This window comes from Molossus molossus, unplaced genomic scaffold, assembly GCF_014108415.1.
Source record: "Molossus molossus isolate mMolMol1 unplaced genomic scaffold, mMolMol1.p scaffold_m16_p_12, whole genome shotgun sequence".
NCBI classification, from domain to species: domain Eukaryota; kingdom Metazoa; phylum Chordata; class Mammalia; order Chiroptera; family Molossidae; genus Molossus; species Molossus molossus.
The window spans coordinates 79,921,528-79,932,141 of NW_023425347.1; positions in this window are offsets into that span (position 1 = coordinate 79,921,528).

Genomic DNA, 10,614 nt, shown 5'->3' on the forward strand with positions numbered 1-10,614 from the left:
TTGTGACCCAAAGACACAAACAGGTTGAAAGTGAAAGGGTGGAAAAAGAGTTTTCATGCAATGGTAACCAAAGGAGCAGGAGTAACTATATGAATACTGGACAAAATAGATTTTAAATAAAATAGTTTACAAGAGACAAAGAAGGACATTATGTACCAATAAATGGTTTAATATAGCAATTATATATTACCATTATAAAATTTTATGTACCTAATTACAATCAAAATATATGAAGCAAAACTTGCAGAATTGAAGGGAGAAATAGGCAATTCCACAATAATAGCTATAGAGTAAGGAAATAGAAGGTAACGCTATAAAGCAATAAACCACCGAGACTAAAAGACATATATAGAACACTATTCAATAGCAATAGCATAGGTATTCTTCTCAAATGAACATGGGGCCTTTTCCAGGATAGACCATATGTTAGACCACAAATTAAGTCTCAATAGATCTAAATAAATAAGTATCAACAGAGTATCTCTCTGACCTCAACAGAATGAGGTTAGAAAGGTAGACCTGGAAAATTAACAAAATTGAACAATACACTTTAAACAAACAATAGATTGAAGAAAAAATCACAAAAGAAATTAAAAAATACTTAGGGATGATTGAAAACAAAACATACCATAATTTATGAGACTTAGTGAAAGCAGTGTTAAAGGAGAAATTTATAGCCATGAATGCTTGCATTAAAAAAACAAAAAGGGTCTGGCCGGTGTGGCTCAGTGGTTGAGCATTGACCCACGCATCAAGAGGTCGCCAGTTCGATTTTCGGTCAGTGCACATGCCCCGGTTGTGGGCCCAGTCCTCAGAGGGGGCATGCAGGAAGATGGACAAATGATGTTCTCTCTCATCAATGTTTCTATCTCTCTCTCCCCCTCTTTCTAAAAGCAATAAAGAAAAAATTAAAATAAACAACAACACAAAAAACAAAAAAGGTCCGGCCAGTGTGGCTCAGTGGATTGAGCATCGTCCCATGAACTGAGAGGTCCCAGTTCAATTTCTGGTCAGGGCACATGCCCAGGTTGCAGGTTCAATCCCCAGTGTGGGGCATACAGGAGGCAGCCGATTGATGTTTCTCTCTCCCATCAATGTTTCTATCTCTCTCCTTTCCTATCTCTCTAAAAAAAAAAAACAAAAAAACATATTTAAAACTAAATAAATAAAAAAAACAACAAAGATCTCAAATCAACAACCTAAAGAACTAAAAAAAGAAGCACAAACTAAATCCAAAACAAACAGAGGGAAGGAAATAATCTAGATTAGGAAAGAGACAAGTGAAATAGAGAACAGAAAACAATAGAGAAAAATCAATGAAACTAAAAGTTAGTTCTTCAAAAAGATTAACAAAATTGACAAATCTTTAGCTAGATAGACTAAGGAAAAAGAAGAGAAATTCAAATGACTAAAATCAGAAATGATGCTCAACATCAATAATTATTAGTAAAACACAAATCAAAACTACCACTATTTAAAAAAAGAAAATAAAAATATTGACAAGTTGTGATGAAACTGGAATTCTTGTACATTGTTGGTGGGAGCATAAAATGGTACAACTGCTGTGGTAAACAGTATGGTGGTTCCTTAAAAAATTAAAAATAAAAGTTCCATATCATCCAGCAATTCAACTCCTGGGTATATACTCAAAAGAATTGAAAGCAGAGTCGTGAAAAGATATCTATACACTTGTGTTCATAGGAGTGTCATTCATAATAACTAAAACATAGAAGTAACCTATGTGTCCATTTACTGATGAACAGAATGGATAAGGAAAATGTGCTATATACAATAATAGAATATTATTCAGCCTTTAAAAAAAAGAAGATTCTGCCCTGGGCGGTTTGGCTTAGTGGTTAGAGCGTGGACCCACAGACCAGAGAGTCCCAGGTTCGGTTCCCGCTAAGGGCACATACTGCGGTTGCAGTTTGTCCCGGGCCCCAGTTGGGGTCATGTGGGTGGTGACCAGTCGATGAGTCTCTCTCATGTCAATGTTTTTCTCTCTCTCTTCCCCCACTTTCACTCCAGCTCTATCGGAGGATAAATGCAAAAATGTCCTCAAGTGAGGATTCAAAAAAGGAGATTCTGCAATATGTTACAACATGAATGAAACTTGAGGATGTTTTGCTAATTGAAATAAGTCAGTCACAAAAAGGCAATACTGCTCTACTTATATGAGGTACTTAGAGTAGTCAGAATTATAGAGACAAATGTGCAATGGTGTTTGCCAGGAGCTTGGGGGAGGGGAGAATGAGGAGTTAACTATTTAATAGGTATAGAGTTTTAGTTTTATAAGATGAAAAAAGTTATGGGGACAGATAGTGGTGACGGTTGCACAGTAAGGTGAATGCATTTAGTACCACTGAAGTATACACCTAAAAATGGTTAAGATGGTAAATTTTATGTTATGTGTATTTTACTATAATAAAATAGGAATAAAGGCTTTTTGCTCACAATGACTCTTTGTTCCTGTACAATCCAGCTGAATGGAATAATATTTACTTTTCGAAATTATATATATATTTTCTTTTTTTGCTATATTGCCCATTAAATTACTAGTCTCATTTTGAACTCTCCATCTCAGACAGTGATTACTTATTTTATCATTATTTTTAAATCCATCGTACATATTTGCCCATTCTATCATTAAATTTCAAAGTCAGTTCTATGGAACATACTTATTCCTTTCTGGAAATATTGTGGTTTTGTTGGTTAAAGATGAAAAGACAACATTATTCTTTTAAAAATATCATGCCAATGTTCTATATCAAAGTTTATATTTATTTAGAGCTATCAATGGTACTACCATTTTTTAGCCTTTTTTTTTGGAGATATAATTCCTTGATGTAATTTCAATAGCTATAGATCCAGAGAAACAAGGGCAGAAATGTGTTCTTTAATAAACTGGGTTGTGTGGGTGTATGTATTTGTGTGTGATATGCAAGGCTCTCCAAAGTATAGGGACCAGAGATAGGCCTCTTTTTTTTTTTACCCTCACCCGAGGACATTTTTTGATATTTTGTTCAGATAGAGTGGGAGGGAGAGAGAGAGAGAAAGAAACATCGACGTGAAAGGGACACATCGAGTGGTTGCCACCCACACAACCCAACCAGGGCCGGGGACAAACTGCAACCGAGGTACATGCCCTTAGAGGGAACCGAACCCGGGTCTCTCGGGACTGCAGGCTGATGCTCTAACCGCTGAACCAAACTGGCCAGGGCGAGATAGGCCTCTTTTGATCCAATTTAAGGAAACCACTATCTAAGCCTATGTGGTTTCTTTCCTAACACATGTTCTATAGTAACAAATTGTAAGTCTCCCAATATTGGGAACAGTTTTTATTTAAAATATTTAGTCTTATTGTCCCCATAAGTGGGAACAGCTAACATTTACTGAGTGTTTCCTAACATTTCATGCGTTGTTCTAAGTATTTTACTTATTTATTTATTTACAATCCTCACCCGAGGATATTTTTTCATTTATCTTCAGATAGAGCGGGAGGGAGGAAGGGAGGAAGAGAAACAGAAACATTGATTGGTTGTACATGACCCCACGGGGCTGGTTGTGAACCGCAGCTGAGGTACGTGCCCTTGGCTGGAATCGAACCTGGGACTTTTTGGTCTGTGGGCCGATGCTCTAACCGCTGAGCAAAACCGGCCAGGGCTAAATATTTTATTTTTATTTACTCATGAAATACTTAGTATTTACTCACAAAACTCTACTACCAACATCCCAATTTTAAAGATAAGAAAACTAAAAATAGAAATGTTAAGAAAATTACCTAAAACATTGAAATAGCCCAAGAATGTCAACACTTTGGTATTAAAATGTTCTCCATTGAATCTGGGAGAAGCAGAAAAATCCATTGAAGCTATGTTTCCCAGCTCTTATTTCAGAAAACACGGTCGTCAAATCTCTCTGTCCAGCCTCAACCTCTGTCTAATGTGTCCTTCAAGCTTCTCCAACTTGACATGTTCAAAATCATACTCCTAACTTTCTCCTCCAGATTTGCTTTTCTTATGTCTTTTATTCAGTGACTGGCACCACAATCCTCAGCCATCTGAGCCCGGGGTGATCTCAGGCTCTTCCTTTCTTCTCCCATCAAGCCCTTCTTACTTAAACACACACTTTAATGCTGATAATGTGTTATTTCTTGATTAGGATTGATTATAGAAATGTGTTTACTCTGTGACATACTCATTAAGTGGCACACATAAATGTATGCACTGTGTGTAGGGATATGTAATCTGCATATGTATAGATAGTCTAACTGCACTTCAATAAAATTATTTAAAATTTTAATTTATTTAAAAAAAGGAAACTGTACTTTACAAAAGTATTTTTAAAACTGCTTTCGAATGATATAAATGTAACTTGGTTGGGTATGAACTAGGGTTCAGGTGCTTCCGACAGGAACTGGGCAACTCCTCCCCCGTTTGTATCCACTGATACATTTATATCTATTGATTCACTCAAGGTCTGAGGAACCTCTGAAGAGAAGCCCTGACTTCTTATCAGACGTATACAAATATGGCGATGGGCGGGGGCGACCACAACACAAACCTAACGATAGGGAAGTCGAGGGAGAACTCCCTAAAAAGGGAAATATTTGTTGAGTACATGAACCAGCTCTAGCAAGAGATCCTAAGTAATGGAGAAGAGTGTGCTGGTTCCAGGTCCAAAACAGCGGCTCACACTAGGAAATTCCAGCCCAGGCCCTCTGGAGGCAGGTGTGCACCCTGGGAGACATGGGTTTTGAATTCAAATGGGAAGAGTTAAATCTCTGGTCTCTAAAGCACCACGGGGCCGTCAGACTTGCTGTGGTTTCCCTACTTGCTTGCACTGAACATTCTTACTTCCAAGGAGTGAAGACACCAGTGCAATGCAGCGTCCAAGTTTCATGGCGTTCGGGCTGCAGCTGAATTCCAGCTCCACGAGAATGTGGCCTGGCTAAGTTCCTGCTTCCCTGGCTCCTGGTGGTGTTGGTAGTGATAACATCAATAGGAATGGAATTGCAGCAGGAGAAGGGCTCTTGTGGAATCATTAGGGCCCGAGGTTATGGAGTCCCTGCCTGGATGTCCACAGCAATGAGAAAAAGAACGCTGTAACGAACGGTTCAAGCAATTTCACTTCAGGACCTTTCCAACTGAGCAGAACATAGAAAAAGCGTTCTGTCCATTTCACAAGCTATAACTTTAATCTCAAGCATCAAGCCAAAGCAGCAGCATTTCAATTTCACGAACAATGGCACATGGCAATAATGGGAGTCAACTGCCAGCGTGGAGTGGCGCTTGCACGGACAGTGGGGTCCTGTGTGCGCAGATGCCTAGCTTGGCTAGCCATGGCCTCCAGCCTGTGCTTTTTGCTTGCTTACGAAAATTCTGTGTTTTAAGCTACCAAGATGTAGTTGTGAATGTTAATGGTTGACATTTGTATTCACCTACTGGCAAAGTTGGAGATTTTTTATGATTTTTCTGAGATTGTGTGTGTGTGTAAAATCTAGTCTATATCCATACTGTTATCAGAGTGCTGTCTCTTAAAACAAACCTGACCATGTCAGTCACGCTTAAATTAAAGCTCTTCACTGACTCCACATTGCTTAGGAGTCCACCTCCTCACCTGGGCTCAGCAGACCCTTCAAGATTTGACTCTTGCCTGTGTTATTAATGTCGTCTCCTGCCACTATCCCCACAGTCTAATTATCCTGAAATGGACTTGGATTCCCCCTTTCATTCAGTGTCTCTTATTTCAATTTTTCTACAACTATTGGGAAGTTTTATGCTCTATTTTTACTCTTTTCTTGATTACTGTAGAAATTTTAACATGTGCACTTAATTTGTCAAAGTTTGAAGTTAGTCTTTTTATCCTCTTCCCTTCTAATACAAGGATCTTAGTCACTTTAATTCCGTTTTTTTTTTTTTCTTTTCTTTCCAGAGATATATGCTATTGTTGTCATGTTTTAATTCTATCTTTGAAAAACCAGCAGACTTTATAACTGTTGTATACAGTGAGGGTTTATTTATATGTACCCACGTAGTTACCATTTTCTTTGTTTTTCGTTACTTCTTGCACCCTAGACCTTCTGCCTAAGATCACTTCTTACACAAGATCATATTTCATCTAAAGAATTTCTTTTATAATTTACTTTATTGATGGTCTGCTAATGGCCATCTTTCATTTTTTTTTTTCCTCTCTGAAATGTCTTTATTTCATCATGATCCTTGAAAAATATTTTTTAACTGGGCTTAGATTTCTAGGTTGACCACCTTGTTTCCTCAACACATGACCATACCATTCCACTACCCTCTAGGTGTCTGTGGTTGCTTCGTGAAGTCAATTGTCAGCTTATCTATTGTTTCTTTGAAGGTAACCTTTTTTTTTTTCATTTCTTTTCTTCTCTTTATTTCATTTTCTATCACCATTTATCCTCCTTATACCTTCTTCCACCTCCACCCATCCCCTCTCTCCCAAATCACCACGCAAAGTCAACCTATCTTTCCTCGGCTGCTTTTAAATCCTTTTTATCTTTGGTTTTGCTGTTTTGATATGATGTTGTAGGTGTGGATTTCTTTCTACTTATCCTACTTAAAACGTGTTGGTAATATGTACCTTGATATCTTCATCAGGTCTGGAAAATCATCAGCCATTATTAATCTCTTCACATATTGCCTCTGCCCCATTCTCTCTCTTTTTAATCCTTGCCCAAGGATATGATATGATCATTGATTTTAGAGAGAAGAGAAGGGGGGAGAGAGAGAGAGAGAGAGAGAGAGAGAGAGAGAGAGAGAGAGAGAGAGAGAGACATTGATGTGAGAGAGAGCATTGATTGGTTGCCTTCTATACATGCCCCTATTGGGGACGAAACCCGAAACCTAGGTATGTGCCCTGACAGGGAATAGAACCCGAAACCTTTTGGTGCACGGGACGATGCTCCAAATGACTGAGTCTCACTGGCCAGGGCCCATTCTCTCTCTTGTTGGGGGGCTTCTAATTAGTTGTACGTTAGGCTATCTCATGTTACCCTTCATGTTTCTTAATCTCTCAGAGCCTTATCTCTCTCTGATGCTTTTTGCACATATTTTCCAGCTGTATTTTTTTGTTTACTGATATTATTAGTACTTGCATTTAATTGGCTGTTAAACCTATTTATTGAGTTTCTAATTATAGTTACTCTATTTTTCATTTCTAGAATTTATATTTAGTTTCTTTCTCATCTACTTGGTCATTCTTTAAAATTCCTTGTTCTTTGCTCATATTTCAAAATTGTCTTTTATTTTTTAATGAAACTGAGACAGAATTGGATGAATCATAACCCTTGCTTCATGATCACTGTCATCATTGGACATAGACCTCTTATGTGGTGTGTGAATGTATGTGTGTATGTATTTATAAAAGAATGTAATGAATACCTATGATCCCACCAACCAATGCAAGAGCTAGAAGAGCTGTCTGTCCCTCCCCATCCTATAACTCTGCTTCCCCTTCCCAGATTTGCAATTATTGCTTCCTTTCTTTCTTGTTTTTACAGTTTTATCAAATATATATGTGACCTAGATATAGTGTTCAGTTTTAGTTGTTTTTGAACTTTCTGAAAAGACTATTATGGCGTACATAATCTTCTGGGACTCTAAGAAAATCTGATATTCTATTAATAAAGATTTATCCACACTTTTGCAGGCTCTATATACTATTCTATTGTGTGACTACTCCATAATTATTTACCCATTCTCCTGTTAATGGGCATATTGATTGTTTCTAGTTTTTTTCCCCACAAACTGAAAACAGTCTTGTTATGCATGTTCTTGTATCCATCTCTTGATAAGCCTGAGCAGAAGTTTCCATTGGGTACATAACTAGGGGTGAAATGCCGGGTTGTAGCGTATGTAGAATTAGTAGTCAGCCAGTACACATCAGTAAAGCTACTGATCCAGTCTGGTAGGTCAGGCATCTGTTCTGGTTGGTCAGTGCCCATGTGTTATTGGTTGTGAATACTTCGAATATTATCCTTCGAAGTCTGTGAATGGCAAACTTTGTAAACTAATGCCAAATTATTTTTAAATGGTTATTTTAATTTAAACCTCCCCCAGAAATGTATGAGATCCTGTTGATCCACATTCTCCACAATGTTTGGAATTGTCAGGTATCTTCATTTTTGCCAATCAAATGGGTACATATTTGTGTCTCACTGTGGTCTTGATTTGCATTTTCTGTTTGCTAATAAGTTTGAGCATCTCTTTATGTGTATATTGGTCATATGCATTTCTTCTGTAAATTCCCTGCTCTTACATCTTGCTCATATATCTTACTTATGTATCATGTATTTTTCTATCTGATTGTTTCTCTTTTTCTTAATGATTTGAAGGAGCTCGTATCAAGAAATTTAAAAATCTTTGATGCCAATTCTTGGTCAGTTATGTGTTACAAAGATCTCCCCATTTGTAGCTTGCCTTTTCACTTTCTTTAAGATGATTTATGAGTAGAAGTTCTTCACTTTTATATAGCCAAATGTATCACTCTTCTTTCCTAAATAGTGCTTTTTATATGTCTTACTTAAGAGAATCTTCCCAAAAGGTCAGAAAGAAATTTACCTATACTTCTGTGATGGTTAATTTTATGTGTAACATGTCTGGGCTATGGGTGCCCACATATCTGGTTAAACATTACTTCTTGGCATGTCTGTGAAGGTGTTTCTGGATCAGATGAAACTTTGAGTAAATCAAATTGCCCTCCCTAATGTGAGTGGGCCTCATCCAATCCATTGAGGCCTGATTAGAATACAAAGGCCGAGTAAGAAAGAATTCTTTCTCTCTTTGCCCAACTGTCTTCAAGCTGAGACATCAGTCTTCTGTCTTTGGACTCAGACTCCAACTAGAACTTACGCCATCTCCTCTCCTGGTTCTCAGGCCTTTGGACTTGGACTAGACCTGATTTTTCCATTGATTCTTAAATACAGTGGGAGGGATGGAGGAAGAGAGAGAGAAACATCGATGTGAGAGAGACACATCAATTGGCTACCTCCTGAATGACCCTGACTGGGGCTGGGGGTCAAACCTGCAACCCAGGTACTTGCCCTTTACCCTTCTGTCCATGGGCTGACACTCTAACCAGTGAGCTAAATCAACCAGGACCCACATAGTCTTGATATTATCTATAGCTTCTTAGTAAGTCCTGATATCTTATAGGGCAAATCACATTTCTTTACCTTCTTCTTTAGAAGTGTTGAGGTTAATTAATGAGATTATTTATTTATATATTTATTTTTTGCAGATAGAGTAGGAGGGAGAGAGGGAGGAAGAGAGAGAGAGAAACATCGACTGGTTGTCACCCACATGACCCCAACTGGGGAGGGAGACGAACTACAACCAAGGTACATGCCCTTAGCGGAACTGAACTCTGGACTCTCTGATCTGTGGGCCGATGCTCTAATTGCTGAGCCAAACTGGCCAGGGCAATTAATGAGATCTGTTAGTACCCAGTTTGGAACTTTAAAAAAAAATATTTATTTATTTATTTAATGAATTTATGTATTTATTGGTTAATCTTTACCTGAGGATATTTTTTCCATTAATTTTTAGATAGAGTGGAAGGGAGGAAGGGAGAAAGAGAGAGAAACATTGATGGGAGAGAAACACATCCATTGGCTGCCTCCCACACCACCCTAACCTGGCACTGAGTATTGAACCTGCAACCCAGGTACATGCCCTTGACTGGGAATCAAATCCGTGACCCTTTGGTCTGTAGGCCAATGCTCTAACCGCTATGTCAAACTAGCCATGGCTGGAACTTTTAAAAAATTCCCACTCGAGGATAAGTTAATTGATTTTAGAGAGAGAGGAAGGGGGAGAGAGAGAGAGACGGAAAGAGAAACATTGATCCATTGCCTTCCCGTACATGCCCTGACCCGGATGGAACTGAACCTAAGTACTATGTCCCCTGATCTGGTATCAAACGGGCAAACTTTCCATGCATGGAATGATGATCAACCAACTAAGCCACACTGGCCAGGACTAAAGTACAATTTTTAAAAAATAAAACATTTTATTGATTGCTCAGCCAGCGTGACTCGGTGGTTGAGCATCAACCCATGCACCAAGAGGTCCCTGGTTCGATTCCTGGTCAGTCCTCATGCTCAGGTTGTGGGCCAAATCTCCAGTGGGGGACATGCAGGAGGCAGCCACTCGATGTCTCTCTCTGACATTGATGTTTCTATCTCCCTCTCTCTTAAATATTAATGAAAACATATTTTGAAAAAAATTAAAAATATTACTTCTCATTCTCTTTCTCCCCCTAGTCACCAGCTATCTCCATCCTACTTTCTGTCTTTATGATTTTGACTACTGTAAGTACCTCATATAAGTGGAATCATACATTATTTGTATTTTTATAATTGGCTTTCACTTAGCATAATTATTTTCTCTAGCAATAAATCTAAAATTTATTTTGTCTGATATTAGTATAGCCACTCCTGCATTACTGTCTTCTCCTGTATTTAGATGTTTTTTGCAGTGAAACATTTAAATTATTTTCTCATTTCCTTTTGTGTATATTCTGGAGCTATTTCCTTTGTGGTTACCATGGGGATTTCACTTAAAATCCTAAAGTTATAACACTCTA